This window comes from Penaeus monodon, unplaced genomic scaffold (genome assembly GCF_015228065.2).
Source record: "Penaeus monodon isolate SGIC_2016 unplaced genomic scaffold, NSTDA_Pmon_1 PmonScaffold_90, whole genome shotgun sequence".
Lineage (NCBI taxonomy): Eukaryota > Metazoa > Arthropoda > Malacostraca > Decapoda > Penaeidae > Penaeus > Penaeus monodon.
In genome coordinates this window covers 28,892-37,633 of record NW_023664325.1, presented here as the reverse complement: position 1 = coordinate 37,633, position 8,742 = coordinate 28,892, and positions in this window count along the sequence as shown.

Below are 8,742 nucleotides of genomic sequence, written 5' to 3'. Positions count from 1 at the left end.
TTTATTTTCGTTTCTTGTGTGTGTGTGTGCGTGCGTGTGCGTGCGTGCGTGTGCGTGTGCGTTTCTTTTGGCGATTTGTGGAACTTTGTCTGGGGAAAATGGACTAACTGGCACCTTCCGCTAAACTCCCGCGTTATTTGTGAGGAGAAAACGTGGTTTGCTAACTCCACACCTGCCTCCCTTACCTGTGAGAGGCATTCACGCGAAAGGCATTAGCATCACAGCAAAAACCACCTGTGAGGCTCCACACCTGTAGCACTTATTTAAAGGTTATCATTATAACCAACACTCGAGATCTGTTGACGAACTCAATACTTAGAGAGCTTCGCCAGGTAACCGTGGTTTACCGCGACCCTGGCCAGGCCTTCTCTGGTAGCAGAGTGCCTTGCCCTTGAACACTACCCTTGACAACTTATTCCACTCCCCTCGGCGCCCGTCAGCTCACCGTTGATGGGTGATATAAGTTGCGAGGGTCGACTTTTTGTTCGCCTTTTTCTCCTAGACACTTTCATTTCCTGGCACTTGGAAGGACCTGCGGGGGTGACCTCCCCCTCATTTGTCCCTACAAGGAGCACAGCCCCAGTCCCCATTGTAGCAGGCTTGGGACCAGGGATTGCCTCCACGTGCCAAGCCACGATTCCCCTGGCACGTGACGGGTCTGCGTCACTCCGCCAGGTAGGAGGGTGGGTGTAGGTCAGGGACAAAGGAGGCCTCCATAAGCCTCCAACTCTAGTGAGTAGGCTAAAGTTAGGTCCCCACTGGGGGTTCCCTGGTATCTGTCTGTCGACACCCCCACGACTGGCACATCTCTAGCTTGTGCTGGGGGGGGTTTGTAATCGTATGACTCTATATATACCAGGCATAGGTTAACCTCACTGATTGATTTTCTGTGTAACACCTTGGTAGAATGTAACCATGCCCAAGGTACGAATGAAGGCGGACAGAGGGCCGTCCTCTGAAAAGAAGATGGAACTACTGAAGATTCTATGCACAAAAGATATCAAGATTGTGAAGCTACTTCCCACCTATTATGGCTATGTGGCAATCACCGACACGGACCGATGCACGAATAACATATTTGAGGAAGATACCCACAACACCCTTACCGATGCAGGCTTCGCCCCAGTTCTGTCACCAGAAAAAAGAGCAAAAATGACAGTCGTCCTGAAAGCATAGATGCAGAGATTCTCAGAGAATCACCAAACGCCATTGCAACGGAAATAACGAAATCGGCCCCATTCGCAAAAGTAGATGATTTATATATGGAGAAGCCGCATATCAAGGTCCGACTTAGGACAATGGACATGGCTGACAAAATCAAGGAAAATGGCCTGCGCCTCTTCTGGTTCTCCATCCCACCCCGAAATATTGAGTACAAGCGGTATACCAATGTACCTCAATGCATGCATGGTGTGCTACTCGTACACACACAAAGGCCACTTGCCCTGATAAAACCAAGAAAATCTGCAGTGAATGTGCCGAAGAGGGGCACATCTTCAGAGAATGCCCCCCCCCCAAAAAAAAAAAAAAAATGCATCAACTGTGGAGAGAATCACAGAGCACTGTCAGGGAAATGAATCACCAGGAAGGAGGTGATAAAAAAGATCGAAAACGAAAGAATAAACAAAGAAAAAGAGAAAACAGAACTCCCATACAGTATGGTAGCAAAAAAAGCAGTGGACGCATCAATAGAATGAACAACCCCGAAACAAATACTAGCACTCCCTAATGACCTCTCTGTCAAAGTGCTGGTAGTGCTAATTAATGAGCACTTAGCCAACCTGGCCAGACCTGGGACCTATGCAGAGGAGGTCAAGAAAGGACTCAAGACGGCAAAACTACCTGAAGTCGATTTACCTAATGATGTGGACTCGTGTGCGATCTTTCAGATCATCCCACCACAACCCACAACCCAACCACCCTCTCAACCACAATCCACAACCCAACCACCCTCTCGACCACAATCCACAACCCAACCACCCTCTCAACCGCAATCTCAAGCCAGCCAGATGGAAACCAACGAGGACGAACTCTCTGTCCGCCCAAAAATACGCCACCATTCTATATCCACGGCAAGCAGCACAAGTATACAATCCCACGTCCAAGCCTTAGAAACTGCTATATCAACAATGGACAACGATAAGGCCGGTCAAGAGGAAGAGCTCGAAATAAATACAGCAGATCCTCCAGATGATAGCAAAGAACAAAGAAAAACGAAACTGGTCACCAAACTTCTGTATGGGGGGATCCCAGCTGACCCAAAAGATATTGGGTTACAAATTTACGCGCATGACCCCCAAAAATATATAAATTTTGACAATATAATGATCGGAAAAGAAATAAAAGCTGGCAACCTCAAATTCACCTTCACTAACCGTAACTTCAGAAACCGAGAGGAAAAAATCAAACGACATCTCGAAGCTGGTTCAATAGATGTAAATGGAAGTATGATCATAGGGAGGCACAAGCTGAAAGGCATAAGAAACGAGTTCGCAGATACGAAGCAACCAACAGCTAAAACTGCAAAATGATAATTATAAAAGTAATACAACATAATGTCCTTCACTGGCAAACAAGAAAAAACGAACTCTGCAATACATACACTCATCACAACCCAGACATTATCCTAATAAATAGCCATGGACTATCAGACAATGAAAGGGTAAAGATCTTTCCCTTCAACATATATCAACTAAACAAGTCAGGGGATAGAGCTGACGGAGTAGCCATTGCAATTAAATGTGGAACACGCCATCGCATCCTAGATGATTTTGACCAGGAGTTCCTGCAGTTGAAATAGAAACATCTAGGGGCCCCATAGTTGTGGCTACATGCTACTTACCGCCTCGTCGCCCTTTTCTACCTTACCCTGACATACTCCGGTTACTTCGACTACAAATGCCAGTGTACCTGCTAGGAGACCTGAACGCTAGACACAGGACTCTGGGGCACGCTGACAACAACAACGTTGGCACCAGTATATCCAGGCTAACGTCAGATGGCCACCTTAACCACCTAGGCCCGGACTTCCCTACGCTTATACGCCGTAACTCGGCGACAAGTCCAGACATGGTGTTTAGTAATAGATACGGACACCTCAATTTTCGTATCACACCGGGCAATATCACCACCAGTGACCACCTACCAATCATCTTCACATTATCAGTCAACCCAATCTTAATTCCAACAGTCCCCAGACCAGACTACAACAGAGGAGACTGGAACAGGTACAAACAGCTCCTAGAGGATAAACCAGCACACGAGTTAGATGGGAGACCCATTGTTGAGATCGACCACGAAACAAATAGATGGTTTGAAGACATCATCGAAGCTAAAGAAATCAGCATTCCTATAACAACATACAGAACTATACCCCATCCAGCTAGCTCCATGGAGCTCCAACATCTTCAAACTCTCTATAGGGGTATAAAAGAACTGGCCAATATAAGAGGATGGTGTCAAGAACTCCGTCGCCAATACGTCATAGTAAGGGTCCGATTTACGGAAACCTGCAGAGTTCTTCAGAACACCAAATGGGCTAGCCTCACCACCAAACTCTCAAATATGAGAGACCCAAAAGATTTCTGGCGGCAACTGAAAACTCTGATGGGAAATGAAACCAGATACAGCCCATACCTCTATGACCACCAGGGCAATAAGGTGTACCCAGAGGCCATTCACCGTACATATTGGAGAAACATCTTTCATATTTCCGACGACGACAGAAGAAAGAATAACAGAGGAAATAGCCTTGCAGACAAATCAACTAACCCCAGACCCCCTAGTAAACCTGGGAAATCTCTCAATAGAAGAACCCCTGATCGCCCCATTCACTATTAACGATCTTATCAATGTGATAAGAGGCATGAAAAACAAAGCTCCCGGAATTAGCCATATAAGGAAGACTGACATCATAAAACTACCACCAATAATGATCCAGAGACTACTATCTATCTCTAATGCAACCCTTGCATCCGGGCACTTCCCTAACCGCTTTAAAACCGCCCTGATAACATTCATACCGAAGGCAGGAAAGCCGCCTAACAGGCCAGAAAACTTTAGACCCATCTCACTCTTAGAGATACCGGGAAAGATCCTGGAAAGACAGATCAACAACCGCCTTCAAAGCCACCTTGAACGTAATAACCTCCTAAACGAAAGGCAGTATGGATTCCGACCATCACGAGGAACCACCACCGCAATAGCTATAGCATATGAGGAAACAGCCCTTGCTTTAGCAAACAAGAAGAAAGTAAACATTGTCCTTCGTGATGTCGCCAAGGCTTTCGACAAGGTATGGCACCCCGGTCTACGACATCGGCTTCTCCATTTAGACCTTCCCTACCCAATAACAAAAATACTCTCAAACTTTCTCTCGGAAAGGAAGGCCAAATTGAGAGTAGATCATTATATAGGCCGGGAATTCATGGTTGAAAGTGGAGTCCCACAGGGGAGCATCCTCTCGCCCACACTATACACAATATACACCTCACCAACTCCACCCCCGGCAAGAGACAGCAATTACATTATGTACACAGACGACATAACCCAAATTATTTCACACCCGTCTCCACGGAACCAGTTTATTAAGCTTGCAACAGACAGAGCTATTGGAACAATAAATAAATTTGAAGAAGGCTGGAAGATTAAAACAAATAAAAACAAATTCCTAATCATTCCCGCAGCCAGAACAAAACCAGGAAACCTCAACCTGCAGAACATAGAGGTGGACTACACAAAAACAGGAAAACTATTAGGGCTCAAGCTCACCAATACCGGAATAGCATCACATGTCAAAGAACGAATAAACATCGCCAACCACACGCTGACTAAACTAAAACGATTCTCAGGATGCACAGAGGAAACCAAACTAAGATTATAGAAAACATTGGTGAGACCAATCCTATAGTACCCACCTGTCCCCCTAAATACAATTGCGCCAACAACATGGGAAAGGCTACAGGCCATACAAAACAAATCCATCCTATGGATTAAAGGCATAAGATGGCCAAACCCCCGTCCTTCCATCAGAGAATTACATAGGCTATACGATCTGGAACCTATTAACCTCCGAATCCACACAATGGCAGAGAGAATCTGGGACAAATTAGAATATCTAGAAGATATAAACTACGAACATATAACACAATAAGCGAAATCACGGAGGGAGAACACCACTGGTGGCCCAGAAGTTTAACTAGGGCAAGACAGAACCCCCCCGAACCAATATACTCACGAACGAACAGATAGAAACAAAACTAATTGCCAACCATCCCAATCCTCACCTCTCAACTAAGGGAGTTCAGGGGAGAGGGGAGGAGGGGATGGTAAATCTGTAAAGTCTCATCCCTGTCGCTGTTAATTGCTAGTAGCAGCAATAGGTATGCAACTGAGCCGAAATGAATAAGCCAAACCGACCGGACGAATGTCAGAACGACTCGTATGTATGCGAACTCTGATAATGTTACACCGAGTTGTTAAAAAAAAAAAGTGAAGGAATTATACATTTTATTATACTTTTGTAAAGGTGAAGGAATAACGCATGTCTTAAAAAAAAAAATAAAAATAAAAAAAAAATAAAAATAAAAAGGGTGAAGGAATTACATATTTTATTATACTTATGTACATATCTGCTATGTAAAACAATAACTACATATATTTAAACATGGAACTAACGCCAGCCTTCTTGCAGCGGCAGATAATACCAACCACCCAATAACACCAGCCAGCCTTGCCGGGCAACACGTGACCAGATTGTAAAGTTATAAATAACACATTTCTAAACAAGCAAGGGATTACGCCCCCCACCTTTTCTTCCCCTGATACTTTATTTTAGGTAGGTAGTTACCAACTTATATCTTCCCCTCTTTCTCTTTTCGAGAATTGAATATCTCCACATCCTCTCTGTATAGTATAGTATCGTATAGTTTGCATGCAAGTATTTTGCATATTGATGGCACCTTGTGACTGCTCTGTTCGTAGGCGATGGTGTTGATGCTAATTAGTGGTCTGAGGTCCTTTATTCAGTGCTTATGAACGTCATTTTTCTCTCAGTAAAAGCGTTTTTTTTTCTCGGGAGTTGCCAATTAGTCAATTTGCTAGAACCGATGTTTGTTAACGAGATATATAGGACGTGTGTGTGTGTGTGTGTTTATGTGTGTGTGTTTGTGTGTGTGTGTGTGCGCGTGCGTGCGTGTATATGTGTGTGCGTGTGTGTGTGTATGCGTGTGTGTGTGTGCGCGCGCGTGTGTGTGTCAGTAAAAGCGCGGGTTTTCTCAGGAGTTGCCAATTAGTCAATTTCCTAGAGCCGATGTTTTTAACGAGATATTTAGGACGTGTGCGTGTGGGTGTGCGTGCGCGTGTGTGTGTGCATGTCTGTGTGTGTGTGAGTGTGCGTGCGTGTATATGTGTGTGTGCATGTGTGTGAGTGTGCGTGTATGTTCGTGTGCATGTGTGTTCGTGTACGTGTGTGTTCGTGTGCGTGTGTGTGTGTGAAAGAGAGAAAGAGGAAGAGAGAGAGAGAGAGTTGAGAAAGAAAGATTGAGAGAGAGAGAGCAAGGGGAACAAGCAAATGGCAGATGGAAGACGGGAAAAGAGAGAGTAAGAAAGGAGAGGAGGAGTAAAAGAAAAACAGATGGTCGAGGAGGAAAAGAGGAGAGGAGGAAGAGGAAGAAATAGATTTTTCGTCCTTTTCGTCCTTTTTTCGTCCTTTTTCCCCTCTTCCTTTTTCTCGGCTCTTCCTTTTTTTCCACTCTTCCCTCTTCCCTATTCTTTTTTTCTCTTCCTTTCATCCCCATTAACCTAATTCCCATCCTCATTCCCACCCTCACCTTCACCTCCATTTCCACCCTCCTTCCCCTCACCCATCAACACGACGCTTAATACAAGCTTCTTCCTCCCTCAGACCGGACCCCCCTGCACGAGGCTGCCTTTGGGGGTCATAAGGCAGTGGTGGACGTCCTCGTGGCGGGGGGGAGCGACCCCAACGCCAGAGGCTGCGGCGGTAAGGCGACGGGATCGACGTTTCTTTTATTACTGTCATTATTACCTATATTGTTATTATCTTAATCAGTATTATTTTGAATCGTTTTCATTAATGTTTATGATAATTATAAAAACAAAATGATAATAAGTATAATAGCATTATTTTTATTATTATTATTATTAATGGTATTGTTGTTATGATTATAATATTCTTCCAGAGCCATAACTATTTTTTTTTTTTTATTATTATTTTTTATTGATTTATTATTCTTATTCTTATTCATTATTATTATTATTATACTATTATTATTATTATTATCATTATTATTATTATTATTATTATGATCTCTATTTTTGTTATCATCATAATCATCATTATCATCATTGTAATACTATAATCTTCATCATCATCATCATCATCTTGTAATATTATAATCCTCATAATCCTTTGAGAAACAACCAATTGCTTTAAAAAGGAGCATTTCTTTATTTTCGTTTCTTTTGGCGATTTGTGGAACATTGTCTCGGGAAAATGGACTAACTGGCACCTTCCGCCAAACTCCCGCGTTATTTGTGATGAAAAAACGTGGTTTGCATGCAAGTATTTTGCATATTGTTTGCACCTTGTTACTGCTCTATTCGTGGGCGATGGTGTTGATGCTAACTAGTGGTCTGAGCTCCTTTATTCAGTGCTTATGAACGTCATTTTTCTCTCAGTAAAAGCGGGTTTTTTTCTCGGGAGTTGCCAATTATTCAATTTGCTAGAACCGATGTTTGTTAACGAGATATTTAGGACGCATGTGTGTGTGTGTGTGTGTGTGTTCATATGTGTTTTTATATGTGTTTTTGTGTGTTTCTGTGTGTCTTTGTGTGTGTGTGTCCGCGTGCGTGCGTATGCATGCATGCGTGTATATGTATGTGCGTGCGTGTGTGTACGTGCGTGTGTGTGTGTTCGTGTGCGCGCGTGTGTGTGTGCGTGTGTGCGCGCGCGCGCGTGTGTGTGTCAGTAAAAGCGTGGGTTTTTCTTATGAGTTGTCAATTAGTCAATTTCCTACAGCCGATGTTTGTTACGAGATATTTAGGACGTGTGTGTGTGTGTGTGTGTGTGTGTGTGTGTGTGTGTGTGTGTGTGTGTGTGTGTGTGTGTGTGTGTGTGTGTGTGCGTGTGTGAGAGAGAGAGAAGGAAGAGAGAGAGAGAGAGAGTTGAGAAAGAAAGATTGAGAGAGAGCAAGGGGAACAAGCGAATGGCAGATGGAAGACGGGAAAAGAGAGAGTAAGAAAGGAGAGGAGGAGCAAAAGAAAAACAGATGGTCGAGGAGGAAAAGAGGAGAGGAGGAAGAGGAAGAGATAGATTTTTCGTCCTTTTCGTCCTTTTTTTCCCCTCTTCCTTTTTCTTGGCTCTTCCATTTTCTTTGTTTTCTCTTCCTTTTATCCCCATTAACCTAATTCCCATCCTCATTCCCACCCTCACCTTCACCTCCATTTCCACCCTCCTTCCCCTCACCCATCAACACGACGCTTAATACAAACTTCTTCCTCCCTCAGACCAGACCCCCCTCCACTTTGCTGCCTCTGGGGGTCATAAGGCAGTGGTGGACGTCCTCGTGGTGGGGGGGAGCGACCCCAACGCCAGAGACAAGAGCGGTAAGGCGACGGGATCGACTTTTCTTTTATTAATGTCATTATTACCTATATTGTTCTTAATCAGTATTATTTTGAATCGTTTTCATTAAAGTTATGATAATTATGAAAATAAAT